At 36.0% G+C, this 25,553-nt stretch overlaps 1 protein-coding gene and 1 non-coding gene across 6 annotated transcripts in view; both read right to left on the bottom strand.

The window, feature by feature from the left end:
- The window catches only part of ROCK2 (Rho associated coiled-coil containing protein kinase 2), a 135,313-nt gene that overhangs the window by 84,000 nt on the left and 25,760 nt on the right, over positions 1-25,553 (bottom strand). The window lies entirely within an intron of this gene.
- Positions 24,887-24,990, bottom strand: LOC131486405 (U6 spliceosomal RNA). Its single transcript, XR_009249316.1, has one exon. It is a non-coding gene; the product is annotated as a U6 spliceosomal RNA (small nuclear RNA).

The raw sequence follows: 25,553 nt of genomic DNA on the forward strand, positions 1-25,553 counted from the left end.
TACTATGATTGCCGTACTCGCATTTAAAAAACAAAACAAAAACCTTCTTGAAGACATTATTTTGGGTTCACACTCACAGACCTTAAATAATACCTAGCATTCCAACTTGACCATAGTCAATACAGTATTTATTACTAACAAAAGGAAGTTTTCTAGACTTGTTTGCGCCATGTACTGTGCAACGCATTTTCACATGCAGTCAGCATTTTAATCCTGATAACAAAATATAAGCTAGGTTACTACAGTTATACCCACATCAGTAGGCACAGAAACTAAAGTTATAAGGCAGGTTAAAACATCTGCCCAAGCCAACAGTTTACAAGTGACAATATTAGAATTTTATGATACATTTATATTTTAAACATTACTGAACTTAATTAAAGTTATTCCTCTAAGAGAACACTGAACAACATCCAGGTTTTAAAGTTAAGAACACAAATGAATTGGAAACATATTTTCTGTGTATCTGCTATACAGATAAGTAACCAGGAAACGTTATTTAAATGAATTCTTCATACGTTTCCTCCTTCTGTTACTGCAACTCCAAATACAAATACAAAACTAAAAACTGTGGGACCAAAGAAATCCAACTTAGCAAATAAAATATAAATTTTTAAGCCACCCATATGCACGTGGAGAACCTTCTGAAACTTAAGTATACTCCGTATTATTTTTACACTATACCCTCTATCTCACCTAGAAAAATCTAAGTCATATTAATATATCTGCTATCATTTATCAACATCAGATGAGTAAAATCCTTAATGCTTATTTTACAATGTTTAGTCTAAGATCTGTCAGCCAAATTAAATTAAATAAACTAAATGTATCCTGTCACCTAACAAAAAAGAATCTTTAAAGAAAAAAAGTCATTGAGGAAAGTAAGAAATAAGAGTATTGGGTGAAAGTGTCTCACACACATTTTGCATCCTATAAATTAACTTCACTATATAAACTTGAGTAGCTAACTTAATGAAGCATCAGAGAAATTTTCCTATTTGCTTATATATATTTTCAACTACCTATAGTTACAATAAAATGAGTTCTTAAAACTCCCTACTTCCGTAAAACAATATATATGGTACATTAATGAAGTAATACATTTCTAACAGTAACATTCATATTTAGAACACTTAAAGATGAGTAATTATGGGGTGCCTGGGTGGCTCATTTGGTTAAGTGACAGACTTTGGCTCAGGTCCTGCTCTCACGGTTTGTGAGTTCGAGCCCTGTGATGGGCTCTGTGCTGACAGCTCAGAGCCTGGAGCCTGCTTCAGATTCTATGTCTCCCTTTCTCTCTGTCCCTCACCCGCTCGTGCCCTCTCTCTGTGTGTATCTCAAAAATAAACATTTTTTTAAAAAAAGAGTAATTATATCAAAAACGTATTTAAAATCTGAACTCTGAATTGTAGGGGGAAGGAGAACCTCCTTGAACAAAGAATACAATTTCCACTGATACTAAGCCTTTTTTTTTTTTTTTTTTTTTTTAATTTAAGAAAGAGAGAAAGCGCATGAGCCATGGGGAGAGAGGTAGAAGGAGAGAGAATCCTAAGCAGGCCCCCAGGCTCAGCGTAGAGCCCAATGCAGAGCTTGGTCCCACAACCTTAGGTTCATGACCTGAGCAGAAATCAAAAATGGACATTAAACTGATTGAGCTACCCAGGCACCCGGATCTTAAGTCTTTCCAAAGTCTCTGTATTTGAACAGGTTCCTGATTTCTAGAGCCCTTTTTACCCTCACACACCAATGTGGCTCAGCACAGCATTCTTCCAGTTCCTGACTTTATTTACAATTTTGAGGTTTATATTTTGTTCATCATTTTTTTTTTTTTTTACATTTTTTAAATACTGTGATAAAACATTATTTATCTTGATTAATGTCGGTTTGGGGCACCCGCTTCAGTTTTGTGCCTACGGCAAAGTGCCTCACAGGCCTAAGCTTGGCCCCGGCCCTGGTGCTAAGAGACTGAAATCTCTGAGACACTCATGAACAATTTCATATTTTAATTTTTTAAAACTGTGCAAAGAATCGTAAGTTGATTTGATCAATGCTTTAGAAAAAGAATTAATCGAAATATTAAGTGCAGAGTTAATGGTGAGTATGCCCGTGTTAATAAAGCAGCTGCTGTATACAGACAGCTTGCGTACCAGACACTGTGGCAAACACTTTCTATAACATCACTTCATGTAATCCACTGAATTTTCCAAGTAGACTGTAGAAGTAGGTGTTATTAACATCATTTTTTTTAATTGAAGAAATTAAACTTAGAGAACTTCTCAGAATCGCACCGTTAGAAAACAGCAGGGTTGGGATTGGGTTCAATGCTCCTTCAAGTAATTACTAGTTTGTTTGTTTTTTAAGTTTATTTATTTTGAGAGAGAAAGAGAAAAAGTGGGATCGGAGGAGGGACAGAGAAAGAGAAGAGAGAGAATCCCAAGCAGGCTCTGTGTTGTCAGCAAGGAGCCCAACATGGGGCTCGATCTCACAAACTATGAGATCATGACCTGAGCCCAAGTCAAGAGTAGGCCGCTTAACCAACTGAGCTACCCAGGAGCCCCAGTAATTATTAGTATTTTTAGTATTTTAACTAAGTTCTAAATTTTTTCTTCTAAAAATATTAAATCAACAGGAAGATATGAATCAAAGTACTATGCATAACGTAGTATATTGTTCAGAAACACATGAATAAAATTAAGATCAAATTGTACTTGTATTACTGTACTTTGGTTTATAAATCAAAATTGTGTATCTTTTCTTCTAAAAATAAAGTTTTCCTCCCCAAGGAATATATAGTATTTTACTACTCCCTATAGAATGAAACAGAAAATCAGTTACTTTCCTCCTCATTATAAAATATCAGAAAAGTTGTGGCGCCTGGGTGGCTCAGTCGGTTAAGTAGCTGACTGTGGCTCAGGACATGATCTCGCGGTTTGTGAGTTTGAGCCCCATGTCCAGCTCTGTGCTGACAGCTCGGAGCCTGGAGCCTGCTTCGGATTCTGTGTCTCCCTCTCTCTCTGCACCTCCCCGATTCATGCTCTGTCTCTCTCAAAAATTAATAAACATTAAAAAAATATTTTTTTTTTAATTATCATGATAGTTAATACATCATCTGATTGAATCCTATTCCTAATTTAACACTGGTATTCAGTTGAAAAACTACTAGCAGATAAAATTAAAGTTGTTATTCTAATACTGATTGTAGATAAATCAAACTTAAAAAGTATTTTGCGTATCTGTTACTCACAAAATTAAGTACTATACATAGACTTTGGGACACGCCCCACTAAAAAAACTCCGCCCATTCAAGGTAACAAATATATACAAAGAAAATAATTAGTATTATTAAGAATAGAAATGTTGGAGATGATAATGGCCAATAACACAAAGCAATGTTTATTATATCTTTGTGGATGTATGCACAGAGAAAGCGAGAGAGTCAAGCCACTCTAACAATACAGCTATGCCAGCAGTTTTCAAATTTTGAAGGTAAAGTTTTGTTTACTAGTGCCTTCTTTACTAGAAGGTAAAACAACTTGAGTCACATTTTCACTCAAAGACTAAGAACAATCCTCCAAATCTCTGTTTCCAGTCAATTGTTTAGTTAATTATACAGAGCCATCTCCTTCATTTTATAACTAGAAGTCTGCCCATATGATTTCCACCCACCAAGAACCTAAACATAGATCAGTTCCACAAGTTGTGAAATTAAAATTTAAGCTTCATCTCCAAACAGACCTTATCCATTTGATCGATCAATCACTCAATAAATGTTAGTTATTTTTATTTCCAGTATTTTCAATACCATACAAATAGATATTTTGCATTTAGAGATTACATTCAAGAGATGTAGGGGCATAAAGTGCTTTATATTTGGCTTTTTCATCTAAGCCTATCAGCACATCTTTGATACTAACAGACGGAACCAAAAACAGTTCCATTACTGAGGTGCCTGGGTGGCTCAGTTGGTTAAGCATCCAGCTTCGGCTCAGGTCATGATCTCATGGTTCATGAGCTTGAGCCCCGTGTTGGGCTCTGTGCTGTGCTGACAGCTCGGAGCCTAGAGACTGCTTCAGATTCTGTGTCTCCCTCTCTCTCCGCCCCTCCCCCACTCACGCTCTGTCTCTCTCTGCCTCTCAAAAATAAATTTAAAAAACATTTTAAAAAAAGTTACATTACTAACTTAATGTGTTCCATAAAGAAAACTATTTTACTTCTTTAAATTTCATTTTCAACATCAGTATAATACAACATCTACATCACAGGGCTAGTCTGATAACTAATCATGTATTGTTGATAAAGCCAAGTGAAACAAAGGTTAAATCTGAAAATGACTAGTCACTATACCTATTTTTTGTTATGAATGTACTTATATTGTAATCCACTTAACAAACTCTTTTTATTCCCAAGTAGTTTTCAATCTTCAACTTTATACAGCTTGAAATTTTATTTCAGCCAATTAAAATCTAGGAATGATGACCTACAACACATAAGTGTTAGGAGCAACATTATGATAGCAAGAAATTCAAAGCAACCTAAAAATTTGGTAAAGAAATACTAAGATTTTATTAAGGCTTGTTAGAGCTATGTTAAGCAACCATTAAAAATGATGGTTATAAAGATTATGTAAAAACTAATATAAAATATTAATGCTAAAAGAAAGCACAGAATATATTGAATGTATGATCATTCTACTTAAGGGAGTACACATATGAAAACCTTTGAATGGAAATGCAACAAAGTAAATATAGAAATGTGATATGATCATGGAGTTATGTGGTTTTGTTCTTTTCTTCCCCTAAATTCTAACATTTTTTTGAGGTGCATTTTGTAACTGATAATATAGTATAAAATCTAAGTGTTCACTAAGTGTTCAAGATGTAAAGTACTAAAGAACAGACTTCAACAAATTTAGATTTCAAAAAAGTTACTCATTTATTACCTCTAGCTTTCCTTATTTCTACTGAAACATGTCCTATTTTAAATTCTAAAACTTTTCACTGTTCTGCCTCCTACAAATCATATGTTCTTTTTCTCCCTGAGGGCTCTCTGGAATTCAAATAAATGTTGCTTCTACCCAAAGCTTGAACAGGAATTTTTATAGTGGTTAACAGATTAATTTGGGAAGACTGGACTTTCCAACCAAAAAGCAAGGTGGGTTGCTCCATCAACTTAAATTCTCTATTTCCTACCATAAAGTATTATTTACATATATTCTGTATATTTCTTGTCCAGTCTCCTCCTAAGTATTTTACATTTTTGTGGTCATTATCACATTTAACTAGGTTGGGCATGTGAAGGACACCGAGCTCCTTTGAGAAAAAAATTTTAAATTTTTTTTAATGTTTATTCATTTTTGAGAGACAGAACGTCAGCAGGGATGGGGCGGAGAGAGAGGGAGACACAAAATCCGAAGCAGGCTCCAGGCTCTGAGCTGTCAGCATAGAGCTCCACGCAGGGCTCAAACCCATGAATTACGAGATCTTGACCTGAGCCGAAGTCAGACGCTTAACCGACTGAGCCACCCAGGCACCCCTGAGAACAAAATTTTAAACGTTCCCAAATGAAACATATTTGATATACCCCATTTCTTACTAATTAATGTTCAAATACATATTAGGTAATTAAAAACAAATGTGATTTCCTTAAAATTCTGTTTAAAACTTGTACAGAAAAGTAGTATAAACTTCACGAAAAACATGAATGAGGGGTGTGGGGCCGGTGAACTTTATACTCCAGAACCCCCCTCATCCTGACTCAGGTGCTAATTATTACATCATAAGATAAAAATGAGTAAGTAATTCCTCTTCAAGTTTGCTAAATTTCAACCAAGGTTTTCTATTACAAAGACATCCTCCACTTTTAAATTCTTACTTGTGTTTGAAATGCTGGCAGGGAAGGGGTAACGTGAAGTCATATAACCTTATACTCTGTATCACATTTCCCAGGTGAAGAAAAATACGTTTCCTATAACTCTTAAACTTAGATGAGAAGTGGACAACTGAACTGCTGGGTGAATGAGATGGAATGAAAGGAATTTCAAACACAACACTATCCTTGCCTATTATTAGAATTTGGTATGTCACTAGCTCCTAGTAGTATTTTTTTAAACTGTAGACATTTAAATCTCTCATTTATTTTATTATTTTTTTAATGTTTATTTATTTTTGAGAGAGAGAGAGAGAGAGAGAGAGAGAGAGCGAGCGCGCACTAGCGGGTGAGGGCCAGAGAGAGAGGGAGGCACAGAATCTGATGCAGGCTCCGGGCTCCGAGCTGTCAGCACAGAGCCCAACGTGGGGCTGGAACTCATGAACCATGAGATCATGGCCTGAGCCGAAGTCGGACGCTTAACCACCTAAGTCACCCAGGCACCCCTAAACCTTTCATTTTATATCCCACATAAAAGCAATCATTGGAAATATTCCAATCACATCATTATTCTGACACATATAATATCCTCAGTTTTCCAGTCAAATATTAATCACATCTAAATAATAAACTTCTGAAGGCACAACCAAGTTTACAAACCAAGCTCTCATGGAAATCAGAGGGCAAAAATATATACCCACAAATCACATTAGGACATCAATGTACATTGAGCGCCAACTCTGTGCCGAGGGAAGTCACTTTCTTTCTCGTTTAATTCTCATAAAAAACCGCACTGTGAAAAGGAATGTAGATAATGGAGAAAAGCTTTTGGACGGAGCCATTTAGCTGCATAACAGAAGCAGAAGTTCTAACCAGAGCGGCTATTTCGACTACCCATACAACTACTACCACAAAAGAGCAAACTAAAAAGTGTTTGTAAAGTATACACCCTTTTCCTTCTCATTATATATGTAACTCTGCAGACCCAGTGGCCCCATGCTTTCACTGAAAAAGTAAAATATTCTTCTCAACAGGGGCGCCTGGGTGGCTCGGTCGGTTAAGCGTCCGACTCCGGCTCAGGTCATGATCTTCGCGGGTTCAAGCCCCGCGTTGGGCCCTGCGCCGACGGCTCGGAGCCGGCTTCCGATTCCGTGTCTCCCTCTCTCTCTGCCCCTCCCCCGCTCGCGCTCTGTCTCTGTCTCTCAAAAATGAATAAATGTTAAAAAAAACTTTTCTTTTTTAAATTTTTCTCAACAGGAACCACAGAAGCAAGGTATGTTTCATCCTCACCTAGGAAGCAGTGTTTCTTCTCCGCATCCGAGGGGACTTTTTAAGTAACACTTCGACAATTAGAAAACATTTTAACCTTTCAGATTAACTATCTGTCCCATCTCCCTCTCCCTTCCTCCCTCCTTCTCTCTCTCTCTCTCATCTACTGTATCTACACTCACTCCCCCATAAATAAAAGAGAAGATGAGCAAGGCTTAAGGGAATCTAATATACTATTTTTCTATCTGTTTCACATTTTGGTAGTACATACATCATTACTGGGCAGACAAAAGGTCGCATTGCTAAAACAATCTGAAAACCACACAGGCAAATCTAGAGTTCACAAAGGCTGATTATCAACTATCATTTCATTCATCACTCCTCTACATATCGCTCAATTTCTGGCAATAACAACACCCCAAATACAAATAAGAATTTCTTGTCGATTCAGATACACGTTAGTAACCCGGGTTTAAAAAAAAAATACCTAAAAACACTGAACCTAAATCATCCTTAACTTGAACTCACAAATCACCATAATTTCTCCTACACTCAAAGGGAAAAGGTAATAATACAAACACACACGGAGTTAATTTTAATGATCAACTTCTATGGCTGATAATTCTATCTACTATCTATACCAGGGCCTAGTACCGTATTTCCAAGTATCCACAAGATGCCAACAGACCTCAGAAATCTCCTAAGTTAGCTGTATGTACTCAATTGGAATATATAAGATGATCCACTAAGGTGCAGGAAGACGATATTACAATTTTGCATATTTAACCTTAAAACATTTTAAGTTCAATATAGAAGTTTTCACTAACATCGCACTCTTGTTAGCTTTCACCGAAGTGTGAAATACTACAGTTTATATGCATCTTACCTTATTATAGGTAAATATGACCTACTAAATTCTTTTAAATTCCCTAGTAGAAAGATTTCCAAGGAGATTTAAGACAATCCATTTTGGGGTGTAAACATATGCCAAAGCTTACCAGACTGTAAAACTTAAATATGTACAATTTATTATCGACCACACTTCAACAAAACTACCCGAAGATGAATGTAATACATGTATTCACAGATTTAAGATAATACTAAAATGCAAATTGTACGAAGAGAAAATGGCAGTGTTAACCCCTTATCTGCTCCTTATATAAGCTCTTAAGGCCCAAATTATAAAGCTAAAAACGATGGCAAGCTAATCCTATCACCCCCCCCCCAAAATTAAGTTACCTGAAGCCTACTAAATTGCATTCATAACCATTAATAACATATAATAAATTGTTCTGCTATAATCTGAACTTCTAAAACAATTACCTCATATGCAAATAGACAGAAGGGAATGATTAGAATATTAAGTAAAATACATGATTTTTTCCAGCTTGTTAATGTTTTTAAATGACAGGCAAGCTTTCTCAAATTAAAAAGAAAGTCTTCGAAATATAAGACATTATGAAAAAAGCCAAAATTCATGCCAAAATGCTTTCCTAAAATATAAACAGTAGCTTCAAAGACCCCTACACTGTTCATGTTATTAAGCTATCAAGGGAGGTTACAAGTTCAGATGAAAAAGATGAGAAGACATTTTTCCTTTGTTAAAAAAAAACAGAAACAAAAACAAAAACATGATAAAGAAGGTTATGGAAGTAAAGGCCTTTGTGGGCCTAAATCTCAGAGAAAACAGCACAACCCTCAAGATTTAAGGCTGCAGAAATTCAAATATCTGTGATGCAGTGTTGATTTTTATTTATTTATTTATTTATTTACTTATTTATTTACTTATTTATTGTTACTGCTCTTGTTAGTGTTCTGGTTGCAAGCTGTGTAGGTTTTACACAGTCTGATCCTATCCCATTTCTTCTCCTAAACCTTGTTAGTTATGGCACATGATTGTTCCAGAACACAAAGCTTTTCAGAATTTGTATTTCCTGTCTGTGACTGGACAAAACCAAAGCCACCACAACTAGAAAGATATTTAAAACCTAAACAACAAGAATACGGAAACAAATCTCTATAATTCTTTGCATAATGTCTCATGCCTGAATTCTTTCCAGCACTTTACCAATTTTCCTTTTTACCAAGTTTACCATTAGACTTAATGATAAATGTTTGGAAACCTCTTTTATGTTTCAGTTTTTTTGTTTTGTTAGTTTAACATCAAAAGAAGGTATTTTTCTTAAAGACTCACACACCACTGGGAAACACTAGTTCTTCTTACTAAGGTTTTTTTTTTTTAATGGCTAAAATATATGAAAAACAGTATGGTAAAAAACTAAAGTGCATTTTCTTGATAGCTGGTATCTGTGGAGGACAAACAAAAAATAATTGAAATGTTGAAGAAATAAGTAACAAAATAAATTCTACAATAAGAGAGGTTTACTATACAGTTGAAAGAAAGTACTCACTTTTTCTAGCCTGATCAGTTTAAAAATGGTTGTATACCCGGACACCTGGGTGGTTCAATCGGTTAAGCATCCGACTTCGGCTCAGGTCATGATCTCACGGTTTGTGAGTTCGAGCCCCATGTTGGGCTCAGCACTGACAGCACAGAGCCTGCTTCAGATTCTGTCTTCCCCTCCCTCTCTGCCCCTCCCCCTCATGCGCATGAGCTCTCTCACTCTCTCAAAAACAAATAAATAAACATTAAAAATAAATAAAACACTACCCTTTTAATGAATGAATGAATAAAATGGTCAGATACTATTACAATGAAGAAATATATAACTAAAGAAAATATATTCTCAACAGCAAACTAATGAAAACAATAGTTAAAAAAAACCTTTGTTAATAGTAACCACTGATACTTTTTATTTATTTATTATTTTTTTTAATGTTTGTTTATTTTTGAGACAGAGAGAGACAGAACATGAGTGGGGGAGGGGCAGAGACAGGGAGACACAGAATTAGAAGCAGGCTCCAGGCTCTGAGCTGTCAGCACAGAGCCCAACGCGAGGCTCGAACTCACAGACCATGAGATCATGACCTGAGCCCAAGTCAGTCGCTCAACCGACTGAGCCACCCAAGCGATACTTTAAATGAAATATAAAACTGCCTCTGGAACTACATGTGTAGCATCACAAATTGAAATTCATTCACTGCATCATTCACAGAACAAGTTTTTACAACTAAGAAGTAAAAACCCTTAGGAGGGCAAGGTAGTACAACATTTCATCAACACTAATATTTACGATAATAGATTGTTAACAGAATTTTATACTTTGTGAGACAAAGTTTCATACAGCACTGTAAAATTTATAAAAATAAGATCATTAAAGTATAAAAGAGTTTTATACTTTGTGAGACAAAGTTTCATACAAAAGTTTTCTGGCTATCTTGTCACAATGAACTTTTAAAAGTTATGGAACTTCTGGATGAATGACTGTTTTTCTTCTATAAAAAAAAACCAAGTACTCCAACGTGTGGCCTTGCCTATGATAACAAGTACCTATTAATAGTATGCTGGCAGATATTTCTGGAAAAAAATTAACAGATTTTGTCTAAGTAAAGGTGATATTTTAACAATCAAGAGTCTCTTGCTTAACCTGGCTTGCACATGTGCGCATGCTCTTTCCCTCTCCCTCTCTCTCTCTCTCAAAATAAATAAATAAACTTAAGAAAAAACCAACAAAACCACGTTCTGGGTGCTAGGTGAGCTCACTGCTATTGGAGTATTTCTGTGCTTAGACTCTTCCGGCGGACAGATGAAGGAAGCACAGGTGTGTGTGTGTGCACTCAATCTACATCTCTATTTGCATATATCTTTATTGAAAACCATGTGTTTATTTAGACTGATAGCCCCACTTCCATTCCAATACCATGTGCTCATTCTAGCTTTTGTCTTTTCCCATATTTGTACCTCTTCTCCCAATAGCAAAAGCTCATTCCTTCTCCCAATATTAAAAGTTATTAATTTGCTCAGTTCTTCCATATGTTGCCAGCTCCCTACTCTTAAGACTTTGGTGTGGCTCCCACACTCCTCCCTGTGAAAGCCCCAGCTGCTCCAGAGCTACCTCGTACCCCACTCCCATTGACTTGACCTCTGTCATGATTTTAAAACCTTAAAAAGGGCAGTGTGGCTAGAGAAGATAAGGAGAGCTTGAGACATACAGATTTAAAAAAAATTTTTTTGAAGTTTACTTATTTATTTTGAGAGAGAGAAGGAGAGAGGGCGAGTGAGTGTGAGCGGGGGAAGGGCAGAGAGAGAGAGAGGGAGAGAGAGAATCCCAAGCAGGCTCCACGCTGTCAGTGCCCAGCCCGACTCAGAGCTCGATCTCACAGTGAGATCATGACCTGAACCGAAATCAAGAGTCAGACACTTAACCGACTAAGCCACCAAGATGCCCCAGAGCATGGTCTTGAAATAGTACTCTCCTCTAAAAGGAATTAAGGATCCTTAGAGAAAGGACTGATTCTAGGACTAGAGCAGGAAAATTATAAAATGAGCCTCTAGCATCTTATGGCAAAAGTAAGGCTATGTTCAGGTGACAAAATGACATAAAACTATATACATGCATCCTATCAATGCAAATAACCTAATTTTGATAATGTAGTTATGGAAGATGTAAACATTGGGGGAAATTGGGTAAAGGGTCAAAAAAGGAACATTCTGTATTATTTTTGTAGCTTCCTGTGAATTTATAATGATTTCAAGTTAAAGTTGTTACTGTTGTTGTTTAAAGTAAAGAAGTACACTGGGGCGGCTGGGTGGCTCAGTCAGTTAAGCAGCCGACTTTGGCTCAGGTCATGATCTCGCAGTTCCTGGCTTCGAGCCCTGCGACGACGGGCTCCGTGCTGGCAGCTCAGAGTCTGGAGCCTGCTTACCTTTCTGTGTCTCCCTCGGTCTCTGCCCCTGCCCCACTTGTGCTCACTCCCTGTTGCGCGCGCGCTCTCTCCCTCGGGTGCCTGGGTGGCTCAGTCGGTTGAGCGTGACTTCAGCTCAGATCATGATCTCACAGTCCATGAGTTTCAGTCCCGCGTTTGGCTCTGTGCTGACAGCTCAGAGGCCTGGAGCCTGCTTCAGATTCTGTGTCTCCCTCTCTCTGCCCCTCCCCTGCTTATGCTCTGTCTCTGTCTTAAAAAAAAAAAAAAAAATTAAAAAAAATTAAATAAACATTAAAAAAAATACACAAAGATTGACTGGATCACATCAAAAGGGCATGCAAGCCAATCTGAAAGCGCTCCCAGTGGCAAATGGGGGACAATCTGAGTATTGAAATAAATGATGATAATAATGAAGTATAACCCACTGAATAAAAAAAGAATTCCTGGTATAAATAAATGTATACGAATTCTTTTTCTTATAGTAAAATGCCAACTAAAAAATGTAGAAGAAATATTGAATCAGAATATCAGTATTTGGCAATCCTCACAGTAAAAATTAATTTAGGTGAGAAACTTCAATGGATACTAAAACCAATGGGTGAAAGCAGGAACAGACAGAAACATGATTTTACACAGTCCCAAAGTATCTCCCCACAAATACTTATTAGTTACAAAGGAAGGAGGGAGTAAACAGAAACTTGGTAGACATCACCTTTTTTTTTTTTTAACTTTTTGTAATGTTTATTTATTTTTGAGACAGACAGACAGACAGACAGACAGACTGTGGCAGGTGAGGAGCAGAGAGAGAGAGGGAGGCACAGAATCTGAAGCAGGCTCCAGGCTCTGAGCTGTCAGCAGAGACCCCGAAGCGGGGCCTGAACTCACAAACCGTGAGATCATGACCTGAGCCGAAGTCAGATGCTTAACCCACTGAGCCACCCAGGTGCCCCAGCAGACATCACCTTTAATCAAGTGATCTAAGTTATTAACATTACCTAATGGGATAAATTGTATACCACAAAATAGGATTCATTAAGAACACAACATCATTTCTGTGAAATTGCAGCTAAAAATACCTATCTTGGTTCTAATCATCAGAAAACATTAGATGCACCCAAATTGCAGGATATTCTACAAAATGAGCGGTTTATAACCTTCAAAATTGTGAACAGCATGAAAATCAAGAAAGACTGGGAAACCGTTCCAAATCGAAGGAGATTAAAGAAACATGAGGGTTGGCTGTAATGCATGATCCTGGATTAGATCCTTTTGGTCTAAAAAACATTATTTGGGCAATGAACAAAACTTGAATGAGGGATCTCAGCAAGGTGATACAAAAGTTTTGAAAACTTTTTCTTAAATTGGAAAATTGTTTCCAAAAAAAAAAAAAAAAAAAAAAAATCACACCAAGGCATGTTCTTGACTCAAAGCCTTTGAATTTGCTATTTCTGTCTGAAATGATCACATCCATGTATCTGCATGGCTAACTCTCCTACTTCCACTGGGTTTTTAGTTTTCAGAGAAGCCTTACTATCTCAACTGTCAACACTATATATATTCACATCTTTCTCCTTGCTTTACTTTTTTTTTTCCTTATCATAAATCACTATCTTATATACAATTAAACTATTATTATATGACTGCCAATTAAAATGTAAACTGATGGCAGGGACTTTTTGTTTTGTTCACTGCAACATTCCCAGGGCCTAATCCAGGACCTGGCACGGTATAGACACATATTTATTAGACCAAATGTACACAAAGTCCTTGGGACACAAAGGACTTAAGATACAATTACAAAATAAGTTCACTTTCTCAATCACAGCAAGTATACTGAAATAGGTAAAAAGACCTCTAGTGTTAATTTGATAGCTCTGGAGTATCATTTCAATAAATATGTCTGTAGCATAAACAAATGACCTAATGTCCCCCCTCTGAGGAGCTTAGTGAGCAAACTGGATTTCCATCAGAAAGCAAGCTGTACTAATGCAGCCAGCAAAGACAACAATATTTACCAACAGCACGTGGAAAATACAGTATAAACGCTCTAAACGCTGAGAGACAAGAATTAATTGTATCAGACTTGATTGAAAACTACGATAAATACACAAAGAAAGCAAGTTTTCTCCGGGAGGGAGGGAAGGAAGTAAACTCATATTCAAAGGAAGTCCATAGTGCAAACCAAGGGACATATATAACTGAGGTCTCTGATTTTATTACCACATTTCCTCGAGAAACTACCGAGACTATAATTAAACTAACCACAATGATCTCAATTAGTTTACAGTATTATAAAACATACCAAATGGTTTGTATTTAAGAAAAAAGTATAACCCAAAAATCTGCAAAATGATCTTATGGTTTCTACACATGGAGTGATCAAATCACTAACATCTCATTTGACAAATTTGTTTTTCTCCTATGCCACCAAATAATACAGATGACCTTCCTTTCTTGCATACCAAAGACAGAAAACATTATCTTCAAGAAATTCTTAAATAACATATCTGAATTCAACCCAATACTTCAAAAAATGAAACACAAAAAAGAACAACTATGTATGTGTGTGTACACACACATATAAATGTATTAATAGGCATGGTTTGATAATCATTAATTAAGTTACACACATGACCCCATCTATCTTACAACCAAACTGGTTCTCTGAAGGTGAATGAAATCCAAATTTATAAAACAAATTCTAATTTCCAATAGAAATAGTATTTGTAAACCTAAAGTTGACTACAACGCTGCAGCTCAGAAATTGAGAAGCTGAAGAAAGCTTCCAGAACTCTCATCAGATTGGGAACACAGAAATTAAAATTGGGGACTCACAAAGAAAAAGTCCAGGCTAAAGGGCTACACCCCAGAAATAAAGAAAAAACAGAAACAAACCAACCCTCAAAAGATTGAAAATCGACCTCAAATCTGTTCAATCATTGAGTAGATTAAGGTGGTGTGTCTCAAACCTGACCGACAGAAAATATAAATCTCCCTAAACAAAGTTAACATTACCTAATTATCTAAGCATTTTATCCACACACGATATCCAGCAGTCAAGCAAACATTAGCAGTCATACAAGATAAAACTAAAATACCATAAAACCAGAAGAAAATTTTCTAAAAAATCAGAGCCACGGGAAATTCAGAAATTTAACACAAACCTCAAAGTCGTTGCTACTAATGTGTTCAAAGTAAGATGGGAGAATTTCAGCAGAGAACCTGATATTTTATCAAATAATCAAATGATTGAAAACTCTAAAACTTAAAAACAAAATGAGTGAAAATTAAGGACTCAGTAGAAAGGAGTGAAGGTGAGTGGGAAGTACAGGCTTTGTGGGTATGGACTAAGTTGCATGGATCAAAGGTACAGCATAGGGAACAGAGCTAATGGCACCTTGAGAGCCTTCTAAGATCACAGATAGTGGCTAGACTTGGGCTGAGCACAGTGTACCATGTAAAGTGGCCAAAACGCTATGCTGCACACCTGAAACTAAGGTAGCATTGTATGTCAACAACACCTCAATTAAAAAAAGAAAGAATTCAACAGACAGATTAGATACAACTATGGCCTTTAGTGAACTGTCTAAATCCTTTAAAACATTTTTCTATTGCTATTTAAGGTTGTAAGGTGAATTTATATAAGCTCTTTTTTTTAAGTTTATTTACTTATTTTGAGAGAGAGAGAGAGAGAGCATGCGAGAGCATATGAGCACAGGGGAGGGATAGAGAGAGAGAGAGAGAGAGAGAGAGAGAGAGAGAGACGGAGGAGGAGGGGGGAGAGGGAGAGGGAGAGGGAGAGGGAGAGGGAGAGGGAGAGGGAGAGGGAGAGGGAGAGGGAGAGGGAGAGAGAGAGAGAGAGAGAGAGAGAGAGAATATCCTAAGCAGGCTCCATGCTGTAAGCACAGAGTCCAACTTGAGGCTTGACCTCAGGAACCATGAGATCATGACCTAAGCCAATATCAAGAGTCAGATGCTTAACCCACAAGCCACCCAGGTGCCCCTAGAAGTTCTTTATATTAAGAATATCAGTGCATGTTCTGCCTTTTTAGTCATTTGTTTTTTCTCAGTTTGTTATCTTTTAACTCTTTTTAGTTTTGTTCATTTTCAGCAAATAAAAACTTTTTTTCTCTATAGATGCTTTCTTATCAATTATGTTTAAATCAAATGGGCATGTACACAGAATCATTTTATGTTTTTTTTAAGATAACAGCTCTTTATTTAAATTTTATTTTTAAAGTAAGCTCTATGCCCAACATGGGACTGGAACTCGTGACCCTGAGATGAGGGGTTACATGCCTGACTGAGGCCAGCCACGTGCCCCATTGTTTATGGTTTTTCATTCTGCCTTTATCCCCTTTGACTATTTGGAGTTTATTTTGGTGCATATTACAAAGTGAGAAAATACTCTCATTTTTTCCCCTCAAATACTTAACCAAGTTTTTAAAGGAAGTTTTTCATTATAATAATAAATTTTATTTTGTTCTTATTGTAAGGTTATATAACACTAATTGAAATGTGTGAAATAACAAAAATAAATTCTAGCTTTTTCCTACTACCTGCATAAATACATAAATATGTATTTGTAAGAATATCTTTTGATACCTAGAAGTAATTAAAACGACTCAAAACTCCTTCAGTACAGGTAATGGATAAATAATTTAAAATACATCCAATGGAGGGGGGCAACTGGGTGGCTCAGTTGGTTAAGCTCCCGACTTCAGCTGAGGTCATGATCTCGTGGTTTGTGAGTTCGAGCCCCACACTGGGCTCTGTGCTGACAGCTTGGAGGCTGGAGCCTGCTTCAGATTTTGTGTCTCCCTCTCTCTGCTCCTCTCCCCTTGTGCTCTGTCTCTCTCTCTCTCAAAAATAAATAAACACTAAAAAAATTTTTTTAATACAGCCAATGGAGGGGTGATGGGGTGGCTCAGTCAGTTAAGAGTCCAACTCTTGATCTCAGCTCAGGCCTGGATCTCACGGTTGTGAGATCAAGCCCTGAGTTCAGTTCTGTACTGGGGATGAAGCCTACTTTAAAAAAAAAAAAAAAAAAAAAAAAAAAAAAAATACATCTAATGGAATACTGTAGAGATATTAAGAAGAATGAAGTAGACTTAAATGTATTAATGTATAAATATGAAGAGGGTATACTGTTGACTAAAATATATTCTGAAAAAACTATCTAGTCAATAATTTGCATTTCAGAATAACAATGATGCTCTCCTCATCATTCAATGTAGTAATTACCACAAATGCCTTTGGATTTGCTGCTCTCTTTATACCAATTTTGACTATGTGTTTTGTCTACATGTTCTATAAAGGAATTTGATTCAGACTTTGCATACACTGGCTTTTTACGAAACAGTACTATTTAAAATATCATATGAATGGTTAAGGACTACATTTGCTGGCACTAATATAATTTTCAAAATATAGCACACTATATTCATGCATAAAATAAGGACTCATATCCTCGACATTTTATATCATCAAATCCAGTAAGTTTAAAAAACAAAATATTAACTATACATATCGTTAATTTTGCTTTTCATGTTTCCTTTTATTAGAACACGGTTGAAATCAACTTATAAAAGTTACAAAGCTATATAATTAAATTTGGCCAGTATCTCAGCACCCATGATTCACTGTTTTGTGTTTGCCACTAAAGATGTTCTTCAAATAGCTAAACCATATTGTGGCAGTGATATAGCCAGGCAAATATGCTCAAATAAGAATTCCTTGAAAAATTATTCATCTCCTTAAATGGCATAACCAAAAACTTTCTCCCATGAAAAGAGCTGTGAAAAAAGGAAAACAATTACAAATGAGACTACAGTCCCTAAAGGCAAGGAATGTGTCCAAAAAACTGAATTATTCTTTTATTAAAATTTCATACATATTCTTAGCTACAGGCAAAAATCTATGAGAAGGGATGAGCCACTTATCTAAATTCAATTCGTCAAACATAAATGAGTGACTACATGCCAAGCACAGTGCTATAAATTGGAAACACAAATGTAACTAAAATAACTTTATTTATATCCTGTCTTACTGCAAAAAAGATCTAAGGTAATCAAGACACAGTCCTTAAATTCAAGTGGTTTATACTCTAGTAGAAGACATAAACTTAAACCAAATACACATTATAAAGCGTAAAAAAAAAACCAAAATTTAAAGGATTATATTCAAGTTATAGAACATACCCTTGTAATCAGTGCTACAAAACAAAGAGCACTATTACACAGAACATGATGTCCAACAACGGGCATGGTGAAGCAAATTATGATGGAAACCACTTAATTCAGTATTGTAGTACATTTGTTTAAAAGTTTAAGAAAAAAATTAACAGTATCATAGGAAAATCCTTATGCTACCATATTAAAGACAAAATTAAAATTAGGAAAATAGCAAAAAAACAAAAACAAAAACAAAACCTGAAAATGGTAGGAGTAATTATCTTTGGGCGGTTATAAGGTTTTATTGTTTACTCTTTACATGTTCTAATTTTCCATAATAACCATATATTACTCCTATAATCAGGAATATAATAAACATCTAAAAAAACAACCATAATTTTTTTCTGGCAAGCCATTTAAAAGGAGCAAATCCTATTTGTCTGTTAACTAAGCAACACTGTATAATGACACTGAAAATTTCCTGCAAATAAAGTGAGAAAAGTTTCATCGAAATGTAAACTGGTGGGGCGCCTGGGTGGCGCAGTCGGTTAAGCGTCCGACTTCAGCCAGGTCACGATCTCGCGGTCCGTGAGTTCGAGCCCCGCGTCAGGCTCTGGGCTGATGGCTCGGAGCCTGGAGCCTGTTTCCGATTCTGTGTCTCCCTCTCTCTCTGCCCCTCCCCCGTTCATGCTCTGTCTCTCTCTGTCCCAAAAATAAATAAAAAACGTTGAAAAAAAAAAATTTAAAAAAAAAAAAAAAAAAAAGAAATGTAAACTGGTAAGAAAGGCTTGAGAGATATGAAAGACCTTACTTTTCCAAACGACCTCTGCTAGAAATTAAGACTAATAATTACATTATTAAACGACATAACTAAAATAATAAAAATCACATTGGGTACCTTCTTCAGGTCACACACAATCCGATTAGCTGCATTTCAGATACTCAAAAGATGTTCTCTCTGTGTGCTGTCCCATATGGTAGCCCCCAGCCACATGTGACTACCCAACACTGGAAATAAGGCTATTGCAACTGAGGAACTGAATTAGTTTAATAGTTTATAACTTAGCCACTTGTAGCTAATGGCTACCACGTTGGCCAGAGGCGTGTTTAGACGCATTGTAAGAAAGCTCTCTTAAAAGGGATTAAGAGGTACAAACTTCCAGTTATAAAATAAGTCACAGGGATTAAAAAAAAAAAAAAATACACCGTTGGAAATATAGACAATGATACTGTAACAACTTTGTTTGGTGACAGATGGTAACTACACTCATCATGGTGGGCCCTGCGTAGTGTATAGAATGGATTGTCGAACCACTCTGTTTTACACCTGAAACTAATGTAACATTGTGTGTCAACTATAACAAGAGAGAGAGAGAGAGAGAAAAGAACCATTCAATAAGACTACTCTCAACTGGTAGCACTCAAACTTGAGGAACTGAAAAAGTAGGTTAAGTACTGGGAAAGAAAAAAAAGAAAAAAAAATTACTACATGTATCCAATTAACAGAGGTTAGTGGAAGAGAAGATAATGGTTAGTAGATCTTCACAGCTGAAGAACATTCAGAATTACACATTTATATATATAGTATTACCAATTTTAAATTATTTTCTTTGTTAAACTTAAATCTACACTTTGTCAATTACTAAAGAGAAAAATCATGCCGGATTTGTAAAATTATAAATGTAGCATTAAGAAATTCTATAGCACAGTGAACATGTGACCAGCTGGGAATGCCAATTCTTCCATAGCATTTAATTTCCTGTACTCCAAAAAAAGGAAAGACCCAACAAACTAAAAGGTTACACAAACAAGGACTTATTCTCAATAGTTCTGGCATCTGTCTCTTCCATCAGTGAATTTCTTTTTCAGGTATGCAATCAGTCTTCATTGCACTTAAGAGATAACAGGTTAAACAGGTTCTGGAACACCCAGGCTTTAAAAATATTTTGTCATAACAGATTACAAAAATTAAATTTCTTTAAGAAGTAAATGTTTTATATGATCATATATTTCAAGTAGTTCTTGGCACTCTTAGCTCCTAGGATGTGATGTGTTTGTCCTATGAATACTATTATATAATAACAAAATACTGTAATAAGAATGAAAACCAAAAATGCATCAAAATTTCTCTGGGGCACCTGGGTGGCTCAGTTGGTTGAGCACCCAACTTTGGCTCAGGTCATGATCTCACGATTCGTGGGTTCAAGCCCCACATCGGGCTCTGTGCTGACAGCTTGCTCAGAACCTGGAGCCTGCTTTAGGTTCTGTATCTCCTTCTCTCTCTGACCCTCCCCTGCTCATGGTCTGTCTCTGTCTCTCAAAAATAAATAAATGTTAAAAAAAAATTTTTTTAATTTCCCAATGAATTCAGAAACTTATGACAGACTAGAAGATTCAACCTGTTTTCCTCAGATCACAGGTGCAGTAATTTAAAGCTAACCATACCTAAAACTACACTTTAACTGTGAAGACACTAGCATAGTTGAAAGACTTAAACAAAGGCTAGGTTGAGGCCTTCAGAATTAACCATCATGTGTGATAGAAACCTTTAAGACTGAATTACTACTAGTCTAGGGTTTACAGTGGTTTTCAACTTTGGAGATTCAGGGAGGTTTATTTTAACTTCTCATTCTTCACTAATAAGCAAAAGAAATAAGTGACCTGAAACAATTAGTCACTTGCACAGGGTACCTCCTAGATTAATTTACCAACCAGAGTGTCTCAGAAATAAAGATGTAAAAGAGAGGCATTAGAAAAGGTACCGCTTAGTGAAAAAAGTGTGATTTGGAGTCAGATTTGAAAGGGAATATGAACTCCATCACTACTACCAAGTTACATAACTTCTTTCTCTAAACCTCAATAACATCAATAAATAGAGACAATAATACAACACTGCAGGACTGTGATGAAAAAGACATGAAAGAAATAAAACGTCTGTAAAACACAAGCACATACATAAAAGGAATTCTAATGAAGGGTAACTGTCAATCTTTTAAAGCCATTAAAAAAACAAGTTGCCCTTTGCTACTTATTTCTAAAAACCTACCTCTTTGACAATATAAAAGAAATGATGGTAATTTTTAAGTATCAGTTTGAACTGGGGTCAGCTGCGAGTGACAGAAAATGCCCCTTAGTGCCTTTATGTCTGCTTTAAAACAGTTATGGGTCCTTTCGAAGGACAGTGAGGTAATCTCTGGAACTGCCCCAGAAGCTGAAGCCGTCATATCCCCTCCTCTCTTTCACTTCCCATTACAAACAATAAAGGCCATTTGTACCATTCGAAAAGAAAAGAAAAGAAAAGAAAAGAAAAGAAAAGAAAAGAAAAGAAAAGAAAAGAAAAGAAAAGAAAAGGAAAGAAAAAGTTAAGCGTGGATACAGTAGCTCCCATGATCATCAGAAATACGGCTCTTCAGCTTTGTTGCCATCAACACGAATACACTGCTTCCACCTCCTGATGACGGGTAACAAGCACCGACACCAGCCATTAAAAAGAGATGACAAGAAAAGGATACGAGCTCCCCACAAGGACTTTGCCTCGACGCTACTCACAAACCCCTTTTGTTCACATTCTGTAAGCCAAAACTACTCGTGTGGTCAATCACACACAGCAACAAAAACCGCTTTAAAAAAAAATCGTCTGTGGTGATGGTTACACAATATTGTGAACATAACACTAGTGTCACTGAATTGTACACCCAAGTATGGTAAACTTAATGTTACACACATTTACCACAATAAATAAAGAGATTTAGAAAACACTGAAAATGTTAAGCAGAGACATTTGATACATAAAAAAGGACCCAAATAAAAAAATCTAGAGAGATAAAAATGTTATGTGTGAGATGAAAAAATACATTGGGTGGTGTTACCAGGAGACTAGAAACTGCAGAAGAAAAGACAACAGAACTTGAAGACATGACAACAGAAATTATCCATAATGAAACCCAGAGGGGAAAAAAAGACCAAAATAAGTGGGTATCAGTAAGTTGTGGGCCAACATGAAGTAACCTAATATACATACAATTGGAAGTCACCAGAAAGGGAAAAAGAAGAGAAAAACACATGTGAATAGGGCTAGAAATTCTCTACAACTGGTAAAAACTAAAACTATACAGATAGAGGCTCAAACAAAGCCAAAAACAAGAAACAGGAAGAAAACAAGGCATATCATAATGAAACTGACTAAAACCAGTCAGAAAAAGAAACTCAGAAAAGAAAAATTATGAACAAAGGAACAACACAAGTCATAAGACAGTGGAGGGATATATTTAAAGTACCAAAAGTAAAACAAAACTAGCAAGTTAGTATACTATATACAGCAAAAATACCTTTCAAAAATTAAGGTGCCACTAAATAAAAATAAAATTACAATTTCTCAAAATGTGTGGGTGGCAGCAAAAGCAGTATTTAAGAGAAATTTATACCAAAAAAATGCAAATTTAGGAAAAGAAAAGATCTAAATTCAACAATTTAGGCTTCCTGAGGAAAAACCTGAGAAAGAACAATTTAAGCCTACAAACAGAAGAAAAATAAATATAAATGAGAAGAACTTCATACTTATTAGGATGGCTACTACAAAAAAACAACAAACAAAAAAAACACCTTAAAATTACAAGTGTTGACAAGGATGTGGAGAGATCAGAATCCCTGTGCATTACTGATGGGAATGTGAAATGGTGCAGCCACTATGGAAAAGTCTGGTAGTTCCTTAAAAATTAAAAATAGGATTATCATATGATCCAGCAACTCCACTTCTGGATATATTCTGAAAAGACCTGAAATTCTGTCTCCAATACAGTGCACCTGTGTTCACAGCAACATCATTCACGATAGCCAAAAGGTGGGAGGAACCTGTGTCCATCTACAAATAAATGGATAAACAAAATGGGTATACATGCAATGAAATATTATCCAGACTTGAAAAATTCTAGCATATGAATCTAGCAAGGAAATTCTAGCATATGCTACAACATGGATGAATGAACCTTGAGGGCATTATGCTAAGTGAAATGAGCCTTTTGACAAATACTGTAAGACAAATACTACACAATTCCACTTATATAAGGTACCTAGAGTAGTGAAATTCATAGAGACAGAGAGTAGAAGGGTGGTTGCCAGGGGCTGGGGGGGAGGAGGGAATGAAGAGTTGTTCTCTAATGGGTATGAAATATTGTTTTAAGATTTTATTTTTAAATAATCTCTACACCCAATGTGGGGCTCAACCTCTGATTTCAAGAGTTGCATGTTCCACTGAATGACCAGCGAACAGTTTCTACACTAACAAACACTAGTGGGCTTTAAAGATACTGTAATTCCTTGCTCATCATCACCAACCTCTCCCTAATTCTGCTATCCAAACATAAAAAAAAGACAGACATTTCCATCATCTCCTTTTACTTTAAGAGACATGATTACTGATTTCCTTTTATCCAGCCAGACCTAGAAGAAAAGAACGGAAGATGTCACAATTTACATGAGCCGCTTGGCTACCCTGCAGTCTGACAGCAAACCAGTCTGAAAGAAAGAATAAGAGCAGCTCTCCTTAATAGTAATCCTTTTCAATAATTTGGGAGATAATACTGCCTATCACCGGCAGTGGGGGCGGGGGGGGGGGGGGGGGGGGGAACAGGCCAAAGCCATGCCATAAAGAAGAGAAAACTAGATACACGAAAGTCTAGGATTCAGATTGCAGGTTCATCATCGTAAGATTGATTAATTTGTAGAATTCCATACACGTCCATCTTCAAATGTTCCACACAAGCCCTTGAAAGACTTACAAACAAGAAGGGATTATTAGATAATGTACTGTTCTCGAACTATCCATCATACTGTAGATCTCCAGTAAGGGTAGACCATACAGAATTAATTATTCTCTCCACTTGGAGACATTAAAAAGATTAATTAATTAAAAACAATGAAAAACCCACAACTTACTTTTGGAGAGGCTCAACCTAAACCTAAGAAGATGTGGGGGAGAAAAAGTTGAACAATCACTGATTTTAAAAATACTCTAAAATCTGAAATCCTTTTAATGTTAGAACATTTTATATTAATTACTTTTCTAAAATAACCATCCAGCTTGTCCAAAACTAACAGCTACCAATTTCTTATACAGAGTTTCAAGTTTGTACTTTAGAAAATAAGCATAATGAGAAAAGGACACTACCTTAGAACTCTAACAGCACAGATCCTTTCATAGCTCTTCCATTTATTAGCTGTATTTCTTTGAGCAAATTATTTAGCCTCTCCAAACCTCAGTGTCCTCATTCACGAAAATAGGAAGAGTAATATCTGCCCTACGTAATTCACAGATTGTCACATCAAGTGAGACAACACACAAAAATGTTAAAACATTAAATCTTTTCACTACAGAATAAATAAAACCTTTACTCATAGAATTGATGAGATTATACTAATGGGTATAGGCTACTCAGACTTTCTGACTTTAATACGACTTTAGCACAGACAGGTAACACATTTTTCATTATGTTTGCAAAAAATGGGCAAGTAACTGTTCTACTTAGAAGGTCATAATATTTTTTAAATGTTTGAAACTAAGTATTTCTAAAGAAAGAATATTTTTAAAGAACATGTCATTTTGATGTGACTAGAAAATGAAACAGAAATCTAACAAATTAATAAAGCACTTCAGAACAGTGCCTGGCACATGGTAAGAACTACATGTCTCTTTTTTTATTTCCAGTAGAATTAACATACACTGTTATATTAGTTTCAGGTGTACAATATAGTGATAAAATACGGAGTGCTTCCCGAATCTGCTTGTTATCCTTGTGCGGGGGCCACGTTAATCATCTCTGTGTTGTTCCAATTTTAGTATGCATGCTGCCGAAAGCAAGCAAGAGAACTACATGCCTTGCTAACAGTATCATCACAATAACTTTTAATGATATATCATAAAAGACCCTGTATTCAATGTGCTGTTTCAAGTACCTATCGTTAAGAATTTAAAATATCTATCTTCTGTAGTTGAAAGAAAATTTTATGTACAGCATTTATGTTACCATTTTCCATTAGCTATATTTTATATGCACTTCTCATAACAGATATCTCACAAGAAGCATGCGTTCACACTGGCAACCCCTACTTGGAACGCTCCTGTAAGGAAATCCTCTTTTTGATTTCTATAAACCAACCATCTGTTATAATTAAATACATAACTAGGTCAGTTTCTAAAAAATATCATTGTAAATACATATTTGTCTTCTCCATCCAAAATCTGAGTTCAAACCAAACTAAGGACAATGAGGCAGAAGTATTTCCACATACTGCATATTAGTAATATTTGGGGTTAGTACTTTCATCCCAGGCAGAGATCTACATGTTTAAAAAACAAAAAACAAAAAATAAACAACAACAACAAAAAAGTGGAAATGAGAAGAAAGCAGCTTCAAATGAAGT

This window comes from Neofelis nebulosa, chromosome 9 (assembly GCF_028018385.1).
Source record: "Neofelis nebulosa isolate mNeoNeb1 chromosome 9, mNeoNeb1.pri, whole genome shotgun sequence".
NCBI classification, from domain to species: domain Eukaryota; kingdom Metazoa; phylum Chordata; class Mammalia; order Carnivora; family Felidae; genus Neofelis; species Neofelis nebulosa.